At 35.5% G+C, this 21420-nt stretch overlaps 1 long non-coding RNA gene across 1 annotated transcript in view; it reads right to left on the bottom strand.

Annotated features, from left to right (window-relative positions):
• The window catches only part of LOC116216575, a 43201-nt gene extending 37662 nt beyond the window's left edge, over positions 1-5539 (bottom strand). Inside the window, exon 1 of the long non-coding RNA XR_004159643.1 lies at positions 5468-5539. This is a non-coding gene — a long non-coding RNA (uncharacterized LOC116216575). The remainder of the gene's footprint in view (positions 1-5467) is intronic.
• Positions 5540-21420: the final 15881 nt, after the last annotated feature.

The raw sequence follows: 21420 nt of genomic DNA, 5'->3' as shown, positions 1-21420 counted from the left end.
CAATCTTGAATATATTGACATTTTGAATGTGATATTATCACATCTTGAATCCTTACGGACTTTTTTTAATTGTTGTCAATATAACTGCAAACTTTCTGTTAACAAGGATATCTGGCATTATTTTAATTTTACCAGCAGAAAGAATTATTAATGAATACATTAATCTTATTTAATAGAGCATTTATTGTAGTTAAACTGTAACTACATGCAACAAAGTAATTTCATTTGGAACAGGTCATGTAAGAGTGCCCTGCACAGTTTCTTCTTCCGCTAAGTTAGTGGAAGCACATAGATATGAAGCAAGCATGTTATTTTAATAGGAATAATATATAGCAATACTTTCTCTATTTTTCTTTCTTTTCTAATGTATTCCAGAAACTAAGTCTTTAAATCATCCATAATAAATATACTATTGCAATGAAACCGTCTTGCACTTTATAACACATCATTCCATAATCAGTTCTCATTGACCCTTTTATTCTTTTGGACCATTTTAAAAATAATACAATATTAAATCTGATAATTGCTTACAGATTGAAGGGAACTGTTACTTCTCTTACACTGCACTTGAAAAAAAGCAATAATAAAAACATATTTAAAATATAATAAAAAAGCACATCAGGACATGTGGTTGCTAAATTTAAAACAGAAACTCAGATGAACATTTTGTTCACAAACTGTAGTAATACAGATGGAGTGTTATTTTTTAATTATTTTCTATTAAATACTTTCTACGTATCATTACTATGGTTTGCAAATAATTAAGAAATACATATGTCTGTGATCTTGTCACTGAAGCTTGGGAAATCATACGTGCTAAAGACAAATTTCTTGGAAGAAAAGAAGAAATGCAAACAGCGGACTAGCTTAGAACCATGTACTGTATCTCATTTTTTTTGCCCATAAATAAGAATGCCATTATGTACTTTTATGAATTTACTACTTGAAGATATTATTCTTACCTCAAATATTTGTCTGACATATTTGAAGAATAAAGTAAAAAAGACTCAGAACATGTAATTGTGTTGACATTGGCCTTTAGACATCCACTAAACATCCATAAACATCCAGCAAGCATTGACGAATGTCAATGGGTGCCATTTTTTCCACATGGTGGAAGTGAATTCCCCACCATTGCTTCATGTGCACTTCAGTCTCAGGCTGTTCCTCTGCTTCCATCTGTCACATGACAACAAAATGTAACAGAATAACCAGTATTCAACCTCTACTGCCATACTGCCAACATCCACCCCTGATGTTATGGGCCAACATAACAAGATAGGAGGCACTACCTTCTGAGCAGCCCTTGAATTAATGGTGGTCACCAACTATATTTTCCGAATTCAGTAAAATACTAGTAACCCAAACCATCCTTATTACCAAACACTGACTGAAGTACACGTCATTAATAACTTATTTTGGCTTCTGATAACCAATCAACAGTAGCATGGGCCAATGATCGGATCTTGTTTCCAGCTCACGTAAACTAGCACAGCTTCACTGATTTAGGTCAGCTGAGGATTGGATTTCATTAATGTAGAACTAGCTATTTTACATTATTACATGAGAAATATTTGTTTCATTTCTAGGGAACTCAGTATAGATACTTTCCTCAGTATAGATACTGGCCAAAATACACTGAAGTAGATGGACCTTTTTTCTGATATAATAGTTAGGATATATAGAAATAAATAGAATTAATCCAATATAGACTACTTTGAAAGACAAAAGGCCTGATCATAATTTCTTTGCTACTAACCAACAACTGCTAATAAAATAAAAATTATGGTTTAAAATTATGGTACAGAAAGTGTAATAGGGTGGAGAAGGACAGGACAGCCACTCAAAATGCCAATTATTAAGCCTGGGTAGGCTTAATAACAAGAGAAAAATGTGGGCCTCAATGAAATCAAAAGATCATAATTAGCTTGTATTAGGGGTATTTTTGTTCATGTTTTAATGAGTCAGTACCAGAGATGTAAAAATTCACAGCAGAAAAACCTCTATTAAGCCTTTGTTATTATTTTTAAAAAGTGAAGTAAAAATATCATTTGAATCTATGGATAATACATGCATACTTTACAACCTTAAATTCAAGCAAAAAGACACATCCCACAAATAGTGTATTGAAGTAGATGTTTACATCCAACATAAGGAAACATAGTAACTATATTAAATGGACTTATAAAGCCTTATAAACCCAAACTTCTGTATCAGACTAGAGAAAAGGCAGATCTGCCCATAATTTGTCCAATATTTTCTAGACTTTCCAAATAGTTTAAGAACATGCAATGTCTGTCTCATCATAAATTTTACTTAAAGATAGAATTATTAAGAGATATGAACTGTTTCATAATACTGATGTTCACACAGACCACAGTTCTCAATTTCAATGTTAATGCAATATTCCAGGACAGCTCCTGGAAATTTACCTGGCACAAAAATTAATCTGTTCTCCTTTTCTGTCTCAGACCTAAGGCATTCACTCCTCAGTTCTGAATGTACTAACAGCTTAACTGTCCCTATAGCTGTCCCTGTAACATCTGCCTACACCAATGAAATTATACGATAATTCTTGACTCCAGAATGTCCTTAAATGTCCTTGTTTTATTAGAATCCATTTTGTCCACTTGAGTTCTTATGAAGAGTTTGATAAAGTAAATAGTTTCAGAAATAATCACCCTCAGGAATCTATAATTCAATACAAGCATATTGATTTATAAATTAAATAAAACTTATAATCTTCAAAATATATTTTATTTCTTTGAAATGCTCATGGATTCCATTATTGCCCCCGCTGTTTTCTCCTAATCAGGAAGCTTGCTTCTGTACTAAATAAATTGTCACTAGAAGAAGGGTTGCACTCACAGTCTCTTGTAAGCTGCAACAGGAAGAGGAATCAAATATAGCGTAAGTACAACTAAATATCAAAGCATTTTTCAAAAAATTTTATCTATTTTTTTATGGGAAGACCCTGTTTCAAGAAAAACTCAGAAATAAATAATAGTAAAGAATCATCCCTTGTGTTACCGTCAAGAGCTTCTTATGGGAAAAGGGGAATTAATTTTCTGAAGGAAACCAAGATTTTATTGCTAATATAATTAATGTTTTCATGGTCTAATAAAAAAAAAAAAAAGCCAGAGCTATTCTTAGTCCAGTTACAATCACACTAACTGTCCAAGTTCAAATCAACTAGTTATTGTACAAAAGCCCTATTAATGATAGAATTAAATACTTATACATAAAACTTCCTAGTATCTATCCCTATTACTGTGTCCATCCTTTGTAAGTACCTCTGCATTACTTTTATGCTCTTATCTGTTGGTATGAAGAAGAGACTATAAATTTTTTTTGCAATGATTATAGCCACCAAAACCTCCCAGTCTGGAAAGGAAAAGACTAGCATGGGTGCTGCTTCTTGTTTTGTAAACTCATTTTTAACACATTTTCGTTTAGACACTTAACATGTCTGGTGGGAGTAGTGGAACAGTTTCTCCCTAATCCTACAGGAGATAGCATTTGAAAAAAGAATTATAGCCAGTAATGAAATGTTCTATGTTTATTAAGACTTCTTTTGTCATAAGAGGCCTGAGGAACAATAAAGATACATGACAGGCCTTTTGTAGTCATGCATGGACTACAGAATCTACAAAGCTACTACACAGAGACCTACTCTCAGCAGGAAATCTAAGAGCCAGGCGATCAGTCTGGTACTCTCATATATTTTTTCTTTTCTTTTTTTCTGTTCCACTTCTGATCTTCAGAACAGATCTTGCATTTGATTCACGTATTGTTAGAAAACTATTGTCTGGGAAAACAGCAATCAAAAGACAATCTATCTTTTGCAATTATTTCACTGCTTTTAAAAATGAGGTGTTTTCAGAGTAATTAGTGCAGCATGCTGGAGGAATTAGCTAATTGGGAAATTTCCTTAGTAATACAGAGAAGAAGCAATTCTATTTTTCTCAGTTAATTTATCTTCTCAGAATGTTTCATTGATGTCTAAGAAGTGTTTTCATAATACAGCTAATACTACCAAATAAATTATTTATCATCAACTAGCAGAGTTCAAAATAAACTAAAGACAAAATCCAACTAGTTGTCAAAGAAACAACTGAGTCACAATTACATTGAAGCTTTAAAGAAAATATGAATAACTGATCTAGCTGTAGATATCCCTGTTCATTGCAGGGGAGTTGGGCTAGATTTAAGGGGCCATTCCAACTCAAAAAATTCTATAGTTCTATGATAGCAAGATTTGAAAACCAGGTGGAAGCAGCCTCCATGGATTTATCCCATGTTAAACAGCACAATGACGAGCTCTCCTAAACTTCATTGTTGCTTTATTACTCGAATGCAAAATAGCTTGTGAGCAGTCAGGTGGATGAATCCTCTCCATCTTTTAACATATCCACTCTGTCATTCCTTACACCTAGCATCTGAAAATAATCGTAGGAAGAATGAAAAAGTACAAGGAAGCCATGATGACCAAACCACAAAAAACTGCAATCTGTGCCCACCAGATCTACTGAGAATTTTATTGCTATCCAATTCTAAGTGCAATTTGAATAATAAAATGTCATAAGAAAAGTAACAAAACAAAATCATTATTACTTAAATTTTCACCTAGCAGTAGTTTTATTAGATATATAAATACATTTATTTTCTCAAAAACAAACAAAAAACCTAGGATGTTATTCCTCCAACTATTTAGGTGGGATTTTTTCCCTTCAATCATTTTAAATCCTGATTATTTTTTTGTTTTGTTTTTTGTTTTTTTTTTTCCACCCAGGATATCTGTAATATTAAAATACAGAGGACTGCACAACAGAATTTACAGGGTTGATCATAGATCCTATGGATCCTATAAGACATAAGGGCATCATGAGCATGTGCTAATGGGAAGACCTGGAGGAAAGACTTATTCAGCTAACTCTGTATGAGTTCCAGCACATAGGCACACATGAGTAGGCACGTGCAGACATGGGCAAAGCACTGATGATGCATTCCTTTTGTACAGCCTTTTTCACAAAACAAAGTGCAGCTAGCTGCTTGTGAGAGGTGGCAAGGGTGCTTCAAGAAAAGATTCATGGGGAAAGTCTGACCTTGAATATCTCGAAGGATGGGGCATCCACCATTCTCTGGGCAATATATTCCAATGCTTTACTACACTTATCATAAAAAAAAAACTTTTTTCTTATATCCAGTCCAAATCTTTCCTCTTTTACTTTGAAATCATTTCTTCTTGTCCTATCACAACTGATCCTGCTAAATAGTTTCTTCTATCTTATAGCTCCCCTTTAAATACTGAAAGGTTGCTATCAGGACTCCTTGGAGCCGTGTTGAACATGAGAGCCTCAAACTGCTAACAAATAATTGCATTCCTGCATTCTGCTCTGCTTATATTCTCTCATATTAGCTGAGGAGTCTCTGAAAGTTAGAGGGTCTTCATGAGGTCCAGCTTTACCTGAACTGGAATTCCTAGGCTCTGTAGCCAACTGCTGCTGCCATGATGGAAGCCTGCTGCCAGGAAGGTCCATTGCTATGGCAACCAGAAGCAGACAAAATAGCTGCCATCAGAGCTTTGGGCACAGGTCTACCTTGTCAACCATCTTCCAGAGAGCTGTTATTTAATACTTCCTGCCTATTAATAGGAACTCAGTGTCCTCTGTCGGGATGGGGAGAACCTGTACATCTGCATTTCAGACTGCTCTCTCATTTTTCAGAATCTTTGCCAAGATGGCTACAAAATGTTTCCAGGCAGCGCCCAGTATAGTCACTGTTTACACAAAACAGAATATCAGGATATGTTAAAAATGAAGACTGAGGCTGTTTTTCAGAGTACTGGAGCCGTCCATACAACCCAGGAGCATTAGTGTGGCACACATTCACAAGCATTTGCTGAAGTGATCTAAGCCTGATCAAGCCAGAGGCCTGGCAGTGACATATTTACAGCAATTTTCTGCGGAGCCTGGTGGTAGAGCTGCTGCCTGAGAAACATGTGGATCACTGAAAATTGGATAAGATCAAAGATCTTCTTGTTACAAGAAGACAAATGGAAAGACAATTTTCAATTAAAGTCAAACATTGCAAAACATGGCAGACCAAGTAGCATACCGGCTTCTGCTGCAGCCTGGAGGCAATGCAGTGAGCCAGCTGTGACTGATATCACCTCAGCAAAAGCAGAAACTGAGGTGAAATTTGAAACCAAACATCACCACCGGGAATTGGCCATGGAGCCTCTGAGCACTAGCAAGCAATAGCAAAGATGGTCCTCAGGCCTCCAGTGTATGTTTGCTAACATCAGCAACAAGGTGAGGGTGTTGATATCTTGTGTATTTAGGAGAAAGCCTCCCTGTCAGATTGGAAGCCTTGCTTCCAGACTAGCAGGTGAAATTTAGTCAGAGATGACACACAAAAGGTAGCTGGACATGGGCAAGACAGTTATATTGACGAGTCATCAGTCTGTGTGAGACAATCTGAATGACAAGGGGGGGTCCTTTAAGCAACTAAATTTACTCACCTAAGTTTAGATGATAAGTTAGTGTGTGTAAGGGGAAGTTGGGCAAATTGTTCAGATGAACTGCAGCATGGGTTATGGTTGCTTGAGTATAAAGTAGATGGCCAATTTACCTGTGGTTAATTTGGATTACTTCTGCTGGGAAAAAAAAGTGTCCTCAGCAGTTCTACATCATTAGCCTTATGCCAGCACTTAGAAATCTTACATGAAAATGAAAGCAAACCCCAAATTTATAAACATACTAATTCATCTTGAACATAATTGACAAATCAGGTAGTAAGACTGAGATGCTATTGGGCACCTAGGAGATTATACCACATCACAGAACTTGCGCAGATGCCTTACTGTGGGAAAGGCTCTAGGAATGTATCCCTAGTTCCTCCTTCTAATCCTAGTCCTTGCTTTATTGTGTGTGTCACCACCATTACTATCTGCATGAAGCTGTCATTGAATTTTCTACCACCTCAGAACCATAATTATAATAAAATGGACCATCTGTAATAATCACATGAGGGAGTGTCTCAGTATTTAAGATGATGATTAGGAGATCCATGTTCACAGGAATTTGCAAGAATTAATGCATTCCTTTTTCATTATAAAAAGAAATAATTCCTATGAAATTAAAGTATAAGCTATGCATTACTGTAACAAAGGTTATTTATGGCATGCTGTGTAATTCAATATAGCTGCAGAACAAATCATTCGAAACAAATACCAAAATTCATACAAAGCAAACAGGCTTATCCTACAACAGGTAGGATAGGTATGGAGTTACTTGCCAACTTACATGTATTTTTAAGTTTCTTAGTTTTTCTATCTGATATACCTATCAAAGGTACACCTGGGAAGTTGGTGGCCCTGCCTGTGGCAGGAGGGTTGGAGATTCATGATCCTTGAGATCCATTCCAACACGAGTCATTCTGTGATTCTGTGAAATAAGTGTCACGAAGTACTCATCTTCTAATCTACAGAATTACCTTTTTGAGTCCCTTACATCATTTTATTTAATTACATAGTCATGCATTCTGATTTTGAATGACTTGAATGCAAGGATGGCTACAATGCCCTAAAGATACGTCTTTAATTTCTGTAACACTTTTCATATTGTACTGTTCATTATACTTATTTTACTATGATTTCTCAAAAAGTATGAGAAGTATTAAAGCAGACTAAATGTAATTACAGTATTCATTATGTATCTGCAAAGAATTTTAACTGAAGATTTTTTTAATGTTTCCTAAACTTTCTGAACAATTGCAGAGAGAACACATGGTTTAGTGGGAAATACTGGTGATAAATGGATGGTTGGACTGGGTGATCTTAGAGGTCTTTTTCAACCTTCGTGATTCTATGATTGTATGATTCTATACAATTTCCTCTGGTTTTATTGTTCAAATTTTCCACTGATTTTTTTCTACTGCTTAAGGAAGTTTTGCATTTCAAATAGAATATTTAAAATACCACATGGTACCCAATACTTTTTTTTAGGTTGACACTTGAAATTGATCTGTGTATGGGAACTGTTGAATCATGGCCTGAACCTCTGATTGATCACCTGAGGCAAGCAATGAGTCAGCTGTGGGAGCACAGGTGAAGGCAATTCACCTCTGTGACTGGAAGGGATGGAGCCTGACTTCACCTCTCCTAGACCCCATTTAAGAGCTGACTGCCAAGGATGGAGGCTCTCTCTTTAGTGATTGCTCTGCTTGGAGTCTTTTTCTGTGAGCCCAGACGTGGGTAAGCTTTTCCATTCCTTTCCAATTATCACTCTCCAGTGTGATAATCTTTCCAGCTATATACTTTCTAAAGACCAGCCTAACTTCTCTGTATAGTTGTCAGTTATGCATCTGTCTATTTATTGATTTTACAATCTGATTGGTTGTATATTGGTGATGCTGATCCTGGATTGTGGAAACAGGCATTTCTAATGAAAATGCTGCCTGTGTACACATAAAGAATGTATGTATGTATATATGTATATCTATTTTCAGGAGGTTTGGATGTGCATTTTTCCTGTGACCTTCTTGTAAAAATACCTACTAATAGAGCCCTGTCAGAGAGCACTGGAAGAAAATAAATAAATATAGTCTGTGACAACAACTGATCAGAATTTGCTTAAGTAGGGAAGCTATTAATAAGAAGTCTTTCTAAAGTCTGTCCAGCTCTAATATCTCGATCACTTAAGTTAGAATAAAATTAGATCCTAGTCTGAAATGAAATTTTATTAATGTTACCATAGTACACTGGGATTTTGAGTCAATCATTCCAGAAATCCAATTTCTTGCCAATATATTAGTGATTCATTGAAGAGGTAAACAGTTGCTTTTGTGAAAAGTGCTGCATGAGTAGCTAGATAAAGGATAGAAAAGTTATTTCTTCATGTATTTGCTTTAGGATATTAATTTCATGCCCAAATTAAAGCCAAGCAATGCTATTTGCATTAGCTATGCTGTAGTGCAACACCAAATCACTTTGTTGTTATGAGCTAGCAGTTTCTCCTCTTAGAGGATATAATGAGAAGCTCTATTTCTTGGACATATAAGCAGATGAGCCATCACCATAGCAACTGAAGAACGTATCTGTTGCGTCATTCTGTCAAACAGCTGTGCATGTGACTCCAAGCTCACATTCCTTACCTCCATCTGAAAGCAGGTTTTAGTTCTGCCTTCCAATAACATCAATATTCAGTTGGTTGCTTTCTGCTTGCCGTAGTTGAGAAATATAAAGCTACTTAGTGTACCTTCTTGTCTTAAAGGAACAGTAATTGCCTGTCAATATACTGAAAGTGAATGAAAAGCAGAATTACTGGGAAGAAAAAAAAACAAAAACACGTTTGTTCACAGGAGTGCTGCTTCCTCTTGTTCTCTTTTTTTCCTCTTGATCTTTGTTGTGTTCAGTGATTCAGTCTTGTCTTTGTTACAGAGCACTGTCATAGCTTCTTTGGACAGTTTCCAGTGAAGAGTATTACTTACATACATGTGGTATATCCCTTCCAGAGTTTTGAAAAGTGTGCTTTGTATTTTCCACAGATAGGAGGAGAATCATAATACAAATGTCTTATAAATCAGAAAGCAGGAACAAAATACATGTTATACAGTGTTAAATGTTTGTAAATTTCCTGTAAAGCCCCTATAGCAGAATTTATTTACATGTTCTCCTCATCTTAGAGTTACAAGTCCAGCTTCTCTCTCAGACTCTAAAGAGTTGTTTTCATCTTGCCGCTCCTTTCCTCTTCACTACCATTATACTCTAACCTTCTCCAAGCCTACCCTGTAATATGAATTAAGTCACCTAGCCTCTGACTTCCTGATCCACTTCTCCAAACATGGACTGATCTTTCTGAAATTTTACAAAAATGATGGCCACTTGTGCTTCTGCAAGTTCTGCATTTTGCCTCTGCAGAGGAAACAGGGTTCAGTTTCTGGAAGTCAAATGGCTGCTGCACTAGGAGAAAGACAAACTATTGCTTCTTTAGGTAGATCTGGAGATAATCTTGTTATTTATGTTATGAGCAAATGTTTGCTGAATGGTTCGTGATCGTTACCAGTGATGCCTAAAAATAACACAATCTTCATTGAAATTCAAAGTCTTTGTTTAATTAGGGTCATCAAAGTCCAGAATTACTTATGTCCACTTACCAGTATGATAGTTACCAACGATTTGGAGCATAACAGATGGAGGAAATTATGATAGGGAAAAAGCACCATCTCTTTGTCATGCTACAAAAAGTTATGGAATGGCATACCCTCCATTTTGACACTGTGGCTCCAGAATTTTTTTCCCCACTAGCACTATCTTTGGTCTTTTCTGACTAAGAATAAATGTGTTTCAAACCTATATTCAGTCAATCAGGCTCTTAAGTACTCAGTACATGTTTGTTTTGTAGAAATATGTAGTTATGAAAAATGTTTGAAAAACGTCACGAGCATACACTCAAGTGAATTAACAGCTGTAGGCATAAGTGATTTGTAAAATACCAGTTTCCCGCACTGGAGAAGTGTTTCTGAAACACTATATAGACAATATTTGACTGTCAGTTTCAGTCAAGCTATGTGGACTTACAGTTGTAATAAGGAGTACACTGAATCACAGAATCATGCCAGTGAATCTATTTTCTGTAAATAAGGCTAGTGAGTCTGGCAGACTGCTGTTAAAGAAATTGGACAAACCTTGATGTGTACCCTTGAATCAGTTCATGTATGGTCTGTAACATTTTTTTTTTTTTCAGCTAAAACAAAATGCTTGTTTTTTAATCCTGGCCCAGAAGCTTTCAGGTAGGAACTACAACTCTAATCCAAAGAACAGATGTCTTCATGTCACTTTAAGTCATCTTAGCAGTTCTTGGGAAAATGAAGATTTCATTCAAAAGTAGATGATAAATTAAAGTACTCGTTTAAAAAAAAAAAATCAGCAAGGCTAACAAATAAAGAAATGACAGCTTGACTAACTTTTGCCTGTTACTTCACAGTAGTGTTCAAGCAGCTTTCACGCACACAGATATTTAAACAACTTAGTCCTAGGAGAACACTTTCAAATCTGATTCCAACTAATGCTATTAAGCTAGGCCAGGTCAGCCTAATTCAAAGTTTATGCCAAGAGATACGCCGCTTTTCCTCCCAGTCTTGAAAAGAGTAAGCGCTCTTAGAATTATGACTCAAATCTTTCATCTGTCACAGGTAGTTTAAAAGATTCTTTTTGTGCTTTAGGATCTCAGACAGAGATAGGCCACCATACAGAGCCACTACGTTGGTCAGGCAGCACTTGCTGGTTGTATCACATCACTTCCCTGTCTTCTGTGTGCCTGAGTATAGCTTCCAGGAGGATCTTCTCTATCATTCCCAGCACAGAGATGAGACTGACAGGTCAGTAGTTCCCTGGGTCATCCTTTCTACCCTTCTCAAAAATGAGTTCAACACTGCCTTTTTTTCAGTTACCTGGAGCTTCACCTGACAGCCATGACTTTTCAAATGTCATTGAAAATGACTTGGTGATTACACCAGCTAATTCTCTCAGGGGATGTATCTCATCAGGACCCATAGGTTTATGGATGCTCAGGTTCCTCAGGTGGTTGTGAACCTGATATTCACTTACAATAGGAGGGATATTGCTCCCCTAGTCCCACCTTTTGACTCATCTGTTTGAGGATTGTGCGAAGTTTTTGTTACTGAAGACTGAGGCAAAAAGTTGTGTACCTCAGCCTTTGTCTTGTCTGCTATTATCAGCCTGCCTGTATTGCTTGCTTCAGGAAGTACATTTTCTTGGAACTTCCTTTTCTGGCTCGAGTACCCATAGAAGCTATTCTTGTTCTTCTTTGCACCCCTTGCTCAGTCCAGTTCCAGTTGGGCCTTGGCCTTCCTGACCCCAGCTCAACTCAGTTCTGCAGTCTATACTCTTCCCAGGATACCTCTCTCTGCTTCCATTACCTGTGCATTTTCTTCTTGCTCTCCAGTTGACCAAAAAGTCCCAGTTCATCAATAAGTCTTCATTTCCTGACTTACTACACCTGAGGATGGAGAGCTCTTGTGCTCTAAGGAAAGCTTCCTTAAAGATCTGTTAGTTCTGCTTCACTCTCTTGTAAATTTGCTGCTATTACCCTCAGATGGATGTTCCATATCCAGACCCTTGTACTTGTTTTACAGGGGCACCTAATGTGTGGAGCAGGCAAGAAGGGATTTTGTTTGAAGCCTCAAGTATGGACTTAGCACCATCAACTCTTTTCTGCTGAGTTGTTGCCTTCAGCCTTGCAGTGAGAAGATGCAGGATGCTTTGGATCTTGTGATTTCTTCTATACTTGATCCCATTTCAGTATGGTTCCTCTGCTCCTTCTCTCTTCTGGACCCTTTTGAACTTAGGTATTTCATAATGTAGTCTTGCCACCAGGCTGAGCAGATCATTCACTTTGTCAATGTAAAACACAATCAGGATTTGCTCTGCGCTCCCCAGCATAACATGGCTTTGAAGAACAGGAAAAACAAAAGCTGAACATGCTTCTACATCTTGGAGTCAGGGTGATGTTACTAAGGATATAGTGAAGACCTGTGGCCAGTGTTGTCTTGGTTTCTCATGTTTGACTGTGAAGCACAACCCATTTGCTACTCTGGTTATCAGCCACAGACATGGCACTGATTGACTGGCAGCTGCCAAAGCGTGAATTACTCTAGCAAATCAATGAATCACCTTTGCAAAGAAGAATATATTGAACATTCTGAATAGTTTTAAAAATGCTTAGAATAGCTGTCTTGAGCTTTAGAATAGCTGTGATACATTGTCCTCTTGGGCTTCTACAGCTGTAACAGAAAAATATCTGAGCAAAGATATATGGGATGCCAGTTACAAATGCTCACTGGGAGTGGGATGTATTGGATTGTCATGGAGAAAATTACTAAAATACTTTTCTGCAAGTAGAAAAGTGGAAATACTATTTTCTTTTTACTCAAGTCTCTCTTCTCCATTTATATGCACTTGTATAATTAGTTGAAAGAAATAGGTTGAGTTTTTCTTGTCAGGGATCTGAATGGCATTTATTTCTCATTGCTGTGTCTGAATTCCATAAATCTTGATACTTTCAGTTGTCACCCATCTGATATGTCCATTCTCACCCCAAATCACATTGTGTCAGGTGTACTTTGGGAACATACAATATATTTTAGCAAAGGAGAACATACAGAAACATAATGGAGGAGGCTATAATGCTGATCAAAGTACATATAGTGAAAAGAAATCTCAAATAATAATGTAATTTGCTCTTCCACTTATTTACACAGAAAGGGCATGGAGGTTGAAACATCTTTACTATGACCCCAGATTTCTTTTCCCTTGCTAAATCTATTCTGTATATGAGTCAAAGAGATGGGATTTGTGAGAGCAAAGGGATTTCTGTATTTGTAGATAGGAAATTGTCAAACAATATGGAGTATATATAGCCTACATTCAGATGAGGCTGGTTTGTTTCCCATGTATGGAACATTGCTACCTCATCTCTTTGATCTGAACTTGTTGCTCTATTTCATTTTCTACTCATTTCTATGAATATTATATAATCTTAATTATTGTATTTATTATATGAATTATTATATTAATACATTATATATTATTGTTGCAAATAACATATAATACATCCTGAAATATTTCTATTTCATTTTCTATTGCTTTATATATATTAGTCTGTTCAGCTCTGTCTGTTCTAGCAAATGAGAATGATAATGTTCTCTTCCAGAGAAGAAAAAGTGATATTTTAAACATCTTTTAATCATTGTAATTCTGAAGAGTGTTTCAGACCTAAATTAGGTAAACTAGCCCATCTGTAAAGGTCGTTATTTCTCAGTCATGCCTGAAGCCAGTCCATTTAATTTTTTAAAGCTGAGAACTGCACACACACAATACAGATCTACAACATATGTTGATGTGCTTTCGTTTTCAGATTGTAAAAGAAGATTGAACTGACGATGCTAGCAGAGTTGCAGTGGTTCTAGCAAATTACTGAACCTCAGGAGGACTGTCTTGGCAGCAGTCTTAACTGCAGCTGTCATCTCAGTATTGTCATAGTATAGCTGTGTTTTAAGTTATTTCTCCTTTCAACACTACCATATTCCATTCTCTGGTCATCAGAGTGCACATTTAGGTCAGTCAGGAACTTACAGTACCAAGAACTGTTTGACATGACTCTTATTAGAGCTTAGATGCTCATGTGTGGCGCTTGTCCATAGGTGGGATGTCATTTTCTGAAACTTCCATTTCAGTTTCGTCTTCCAGCTCAATGCTATATCCAAGGTAATTTAATTCTACATTGTAATCTAAATGTGCTTCAATTTTTTTGGAGATAGATTAGTGGCATATGGTGTTTTTGCATTGCAGAAGCACCCCTAATGACTTGCGTAACGTGAAATTTCAAGAATTGCAGTTTTACAGAATAAATATGGTATTTTCCCCCACTTTCACTTTTCTGTCAGGTATATTTTTATCAGATATACATTACAGCACAGTAGAAAAACATATCTACAGACATCATGATTACATACGGAGCTTTCTAACCAAATCAACTGGAAATTGTTTGCAGTCTTATTTTAAGGCATATAGACAGTTATATCTCTAAAATTAAGGACATTCCAAAATCAATTGTTTTATCACTGTTAGTTCTATTAGTTAAATCTACCAAGTCTTTTGCTTGCATTTAATACTGCATCTTATTTAAATTGATTTCCTAGACTCAAGAGGGCATATTTAATACCTAGAATTTTCAAGAGCATAATGCTCTACCAGTCTAGTTTGTTTGCATAGCTCCCAGGACACAAAACACCTCTGTAAATAGCAATTTAAAAATACAAAGTGAAGAACAAACAGGAAGAGACTCATAAAATGTCATGACTTAACTATTAGTATAGAATTTGGATTTGTTTCCACTATATTTGGTTTTGTATTTCAGGAACATACATTCTCCTACTTAAAAATAATGAAATTATCTTGTTTCCAATTCACATGCAAAGGTAGAACCTTCTTTAGTGAGTTCAGTGTAAGATTACTGCTGATGAAAATGGAAGTGACCTACAATAGATTAGTATTTTTTCTGTGACTCTTCATCAAACAAAAGTTTTCCAGTATGTCTCTCATCATGTTTACGTACTTATATGCATCTAACATTACCTACAATCATATCTGTAACAAATTTAGTTGACTTTTGTGTTAATGCAGGGCCTCTGACTACACCGTGTGCTGCAGTCATGTGTTTTACAATGTAGTTAATTTCTATTCTGTTCTCTATAGCATTATGTATCAATGGTAAATCCCAGTTTAGCATGGAGACTAGCTACAAAATCTTGATGCATATACTGTGCAGTTCACAGGCATTTTTAGGTGAACTTTATCTATACGCCCACAGAGGATTAATCTGCCTACGAAATCTTGTCATCTCACAATATATGAAAAGATTTGTATGGTTAGAAAGGTGTTAGAAAATCATAGGTTATCTAGGCGAGCCAGTAGAGCTGATGAGAGTTGAACTAGCTACTGTAAGTCATCTGTTGGTGCTTTAAGCCCAGCTGGTTCCCTCACTGCAAAATTTCTTCTTTAGCTGCCCCAGAGACTAAGACTTCCACATGGGCTCACAAGTCAGCCATGATTTCAGTGAGGCTTACACTGAAGCCCATTTTCTCCATTGAGAACATGCTGTTTAAAATGCCGGATGCAGGCTTGAAACTGTTATGATAAACATCAGAAGGCTAATCTTTTAATTGTGATCAAAGTAACTTTCTTTGACTAAGATTTTTTTTCATCACTGATATCTAGTTATTTAAACATTCACTACTGCTCAGTTACTGTTTCATTTATGGAAATATGTTCAACATAGTGTTAAAACAGGTACTAAATATAAAACTTCATACAAAACTCATATCGGTACCAACTGCAAAACTGCTTCACAAAGTAGAAGCCAAATGCTTTTACCACTAAAAATAAATGATCAAAGAAACAAATGAACAAAACCTTAAAGCAAGGTAATCTGAATTCATGAGAAATGGTGAATATGCGTGTTAGCTTTTTCCCAAAACAAAACTACCCATCCAAAGATTAATTAAGAAAAGTCATTCTAAATAAGAAATGTATGTAGGAAATTGTCAATCTGTCCCTGAACAAATCTCAAGCAGAAAAGATAAACAAGCAAATTAGTTGATTATAGTACTTATTATCAATCATTCATTGAGATAAAAATACCGTATATTTTCTGTAAAGGATTTTTTTTTGTAGTAGATATTATGTTTCCCTAAGGCTGTTGTAAACAGTATGATTACTTATCTCTAGTTTTAAAAGAATGCTCTATTCTGATTACAACCAGGGCTAGTTACTGTTAAATATACAATAGTTACTTTCTCACTGTCCTGGACACTTTCATATTTATGTTTTTATAGGATGAAAAATAATAGGGTAGTTTTCAGTTTGTCCTTGCTGATAACTATTGTCTCTAGAATATATACTCTTTCCCTACAGATGTGATAATTGGCTTTATTTTTTTTACTGAAAATGAAGATTTTATTACCTACTAGTCAGATCTTTCACACTGTGAAAATGGAGTGACATGGAAATAGATACTTTGATTTAATTAGATACTTTATTCTAAAATACTGGAGACAGTTGAAACAGCTTGTAAAGCAAACAAAAACTAAACATTGAGAATAAGAAGTAGTAATTTTTATATTTCAACTTTTAACTTTTTGACATTTATCATTTTGGGTGGGAGAAGAGAAGGAAGACAGAAGAAAAGAAAGTTTGAAAAATTGAAAGATGTGAATGTTTTATTACAATCAGAATTTATGTAAATCAATAAGGCATTTGATTTCTAAATTTAAAATAAACACTTTTAATGGCTGTCATTTTTTGAAAACCACAGAAATTAAGTCAGATCACCAGCAGCTTTCCAACATTTTGATCCTGCTCTGGCTGTGTATTTTGAGTTAGGAAATAGGCAAATTTATGCCCTTCTAGGTTGATTACTGTGGTGTACATTGAAATTAAATCTCTACATGTAGAAAGCAAAAAGTTTATTTTTATTAGAAAATAAAACTCAAATTTTTTTGTAATGGCGTTAACTGTTTCCTGTACTGGCTTTCAGCTAATTACTAATTAAAATCATGGTCTTAGTTGTCTTCAAACTGCTCTGATTTAGTGATTCAGATTACTTTCCTGCTTATGTGGCCTGTCTGGCATAAACCCCTGCAAGACTACTTGCGTCTGTAGTGTTGGGTTTGCCAGCTTCTGGGCACCACAAGTCTGTTTAGGAGATAGAGCTTCTGCTTCAAAGGTTCTTCCAGCAGCCATTCTAGAAGGGCAAAACTCAATGCAGAAGAGATAAGGATGACCATGAGCGCTAATTCATAGGATCATAGAATCACTGCATTTGGAAAAACCACTAAGATCATCTAGTCCAATCATCAGTTGCTGCAAAAGAACAACTTGAGCAAAAAACTTCTGTAAATTAGTCTGTGCATTGCATGGTTCAAAGAACTGCTCCATACTGTGGGGGAAGATATAACTGAGCTTATTGGACTCCTTGATAGACCCTATCATCTTGAAACCTTGGGAGTCTGGTGTGTAAGTCAGAGAGCAAATGGTATCTGTTTGCGTCTAAGGGTAAACAGGAGGTTCCTTTTGTATGCATTGTCAATCTTAATACACTTAAGAAACCTTTCATGCCTTATCACTGTTGTTTGGGAGAAGCTAGAACTAATTAACTGATTAAAGGGACAGGAATTTCTTGCTTGTAAGTGAATGGTATATAATGTGTATGTTGAACACAAAGTAGAACTATTCTGATGCTACAAGAAACTATGAGATCTCTCTAACTTGACTTCTCAAAATTTGAAGTTCTTATTTTCTTCTATAAACCTGTTACACAAAACTCAGATCAAATTTTACGTAAAACTACAGTGAAATTTAAATTGCATTTGAACAAATGAAAATCTGTTTTTCTGGAGTGTTTCCAATTAACTGAGGAACAGTATTTTTTGTTTGTTTTCTGTTTCTCTTGATAACCATTCTGGGTAAAGTTTATTTGAAAGTGTGTTCTCCTACTAGAATTTGAAAACACTGAATCTATATGGGAAATGTTTATAGCTGTATTTGAACATTATTAATGCATTACAGTTGCACTTAATATGTCTAATCTTTATACTTTTCCAGGATTTAAAGTAATTTATTTCCTTCTCTTTTTCTTGAATTGCAAGAGCAATTAAAGTGCTCTGGCCTAATTAAATAGTTTTCAGACATAAGTGTGCAGATATATAACATGACTCTGTATATAGATTCAAACACATTTTCATCCTGATGAACTTAGAATCTGAACAGAGAAGATAGTATAAGAGGATAAAAGAACACTTACTATATCATATTTATAGTTACAAAACTGATACACAGAGAATTGTTACCAGAAATTGCCAATAGGAAGCATGATGAGAAGACTGATCTCCAGGATACCAGTGTGCTTAACTACCCTCCTTTCAGTTTGTAGGTTACTTCATTCTGTGAGCCAAAGCAGTCATGGAACTATGATTACAATATATTCAGTTTCATCTGCTGATCTGTATGAGTATGTAAATTCATCATAATTACAGGATTATTCTTCCTGAAAAGCAGACCTACATTAAAAATGTTACCTATGGGTTTTCATTGTTTTAAATGAATGGACAATACTATTTTTAGCTCTGAATAATATGTACAAAATCTGTATCTATGGGACAAGAGCAGCACTTTGCTCTCTATAGTGGCTGAGAAATGTTTTAACAGGAACGTTAGAATGATAATCTTACAGAGAATAATGTTGATTAGGTACATGGGCAAAACATTCACCATATTCACAGAGGAAGCATGTATGAATATACAACATGAACAGTTGTATATTTGCTACCATGCAGTATATCACCGTGCTTACATTGATGGATTAAAAGTGAACATTTTTCCTTAATAAATTTCAGCAAATCTTTGATTTGATACAGCTTGTTTTGAAATGCATTGCTTTTGGCACCGGGGGGGGGGGGAAATAGGTCACAGCTCATCTACATTCCAAAATGCAGTTAACTCCTATTTCAAAGCCTGTAGCAACAACTTTGGAGATGAAACATTAAAAGGACAGTGAGGTTTTTTTTTATTATGTAAGTCTGAGAAGGCAGGCACAAACAATTAGATTGAAAATATATTTAATTCTAGAAGTAGTTAAAATTATTTCTTTGATTATATCTCCTTTTTTCTTTAAATGCAGATGCAGACAAATGTTAGAAAAGAGTCTAGAGCATAATTAGAACAGAGGAAAATATTTTGTGCCCAGACAGAGAGAAGACATTAATTTAACACTCTATCTGACATTCTATCTGATGCACTAGGTATACCTGAAGCTTGTCTGCCAGAGATCACCACCATCTCAATAGCTACAACAGAATGGGGTGCTTTTCAGTTGCCACACCTTGACATCGTAATAAAAACTCAGCTTCATAAGAAGCTGGATGCTCACAGCCAGGCTGTGAGACTGTCACTGTCAAAGTAACTGTAAGGACATGTAACTTATTTTCTGCTTTTTCTGCAGAACACCAGATTTTGGCAAAAGTGATGCTCAGGTGTTTAGGGCAGTAACATCTTGAAACACTTTACTGAAGAGAAATCTATCAGAGATTGTCTGAGTTATAAATTTTCCTTTCTTCCTTGTGGATTCAGCTGCAGCTTCCCCAAACATTGGCTTTCTGTTAGCTGGATTGTCACCTAATCTTTGCATATATTAAAAAAGGTGTATGCTTCGTTGTGTGAAAATTCACTTGATCTCTCCAAGTGCTATGGGAGAGTTCAGTAACTTCAATTCATTCGATCACGGTGTATATTCAGTTGTTCTCCCATTTTGCTATCTAGGAAATGAAACAACATTAACTTCAGAGAGATGTGCTTTAGACTGTTCATCCAGATTTGGTTCCCTCCACTCACTCTGCCTCTCAGATGTTCATTCAGAATCCAAATGTCAAATTTACCTTGCAAAGCTTATGCTCTTAGTTTTATGCGTATTTCCTTATGGAAAAAGAAATCAAATCTGAGAGGTAAAGACATAATAAATATTTATTGTTCCAGATGAACCTCTAAAACCTGATCCAGTGAAGCTGACTTAATATTAAAAAGAAACTGGTTTTAAATGAAGTGTACACTATTTCCATTTTTCCAATTATTTAAGAAAAAAATTCTTATTTCTAATGAGGTAACTCTTAAGTCAGATAGAATACTCAAAAATAATTCAACATCCAATTGTAAAAACAAATTTTTAATATAGAAAAGACAAGCCTCTAAGAAACTGCCATCAATATCATTTAAATTTCATACATTTCTCATTTGTGATCTTACTTCAGGACAAAAATTCTATCAAATTCTAACCATATTTCTTTATTAGTCTGACATTGCATCATGTTTCTTGTGTTCAAAAGATTTTATCAACTCAAAATAATTACACATTCCAGCAAAACTTTTTTCTCAGAGAATAAAAAACCTTTGTTACAGTTTAAGCTAGTGACGTACTTTTCCTGTTAGCGTCCTGTGAATTTTAGAAACTGGAGTAATCACACACACACTCAAAACAATGAGAATGCATTTTTTCTTATGCCGTGCTTCATCTTTTCCAGACTGTTTATTTGATGTTTAATGGTAGCCCATTTGTTTTATTATCTTGGTTACTGTGGTGAAATTTAAGGAATTATTTACAGGCCAGCTATGAGCAGCTACGAAATGTGGTGTTGACACATGCCAGATTAGTCTTAATGCCAACTCTAACAGTGCTTCATGGCATTTAGAGAAAAGATTTTGGGGACTCATCTGTAGCTTAAACTCAGGTAAAAATAATGCATTCATAATTGGTATCAAAGGCTAAATGTTAACATTTTTTAAAAGTGGAGCTTCCGTCCACTCACAAAAAAACAATCATTCAATGAATAATTGATTGCTATTCTATTCTAATTTGTAAGAGTTGTTTAATATCTGGATGGAACTATGACCTGTAGCAATTTGGACTTTAACTGTTAGTGACATTTCATCAAAATTAATTCTTCCTTTTGCTGAATAATATTTTGTTGTAATAGCTCTCGCTGCCTTTCACAGCAAGGCAGCCTCAGCCTCTTTTATTCTGTTAAGCAATTAATTGCTTTACTCTATTGCTTTTTAGAACATACGTGTCTAACTAGCTAATTTTATGATTTTGTTGTGTTTTTTTAATGTTTTAATAAAAAAGAATAATAAAGAATCTGTTGCTTGTGTACATTAACTATATTATATATTTTTATGTGCAGCCCAATGCCTCTGCACTCAATGTGACTCAGGCAAGACAAAAGGTTGGACATCTCTGTTTTTTTTTAAAAACTACTTGAATCCGTCAGACATGACTCTCATCTTAA

This window comes from Meleagris gallopavo, chromosome 4 (assembly GCF_000146605.3).
Source record: "Meleagris gallopavo isolate NT-WF06-2002-E0010 breed Aviagen turkey brand Nicholas breeding stock chromosome 4, Turkey_5.1, whole genome shotgun sequence".
NCBI lineage: Eukaryota > Metazoa > Chordata > Aves > Galliformes > Phasianidae > Meleagris > Meleagris gallopavo.
The sequence above is the reverse complement of the archived record's forward strand: the minus strand, read 5'-3'. Positions and strand labels throughout refer to the sequence as shown.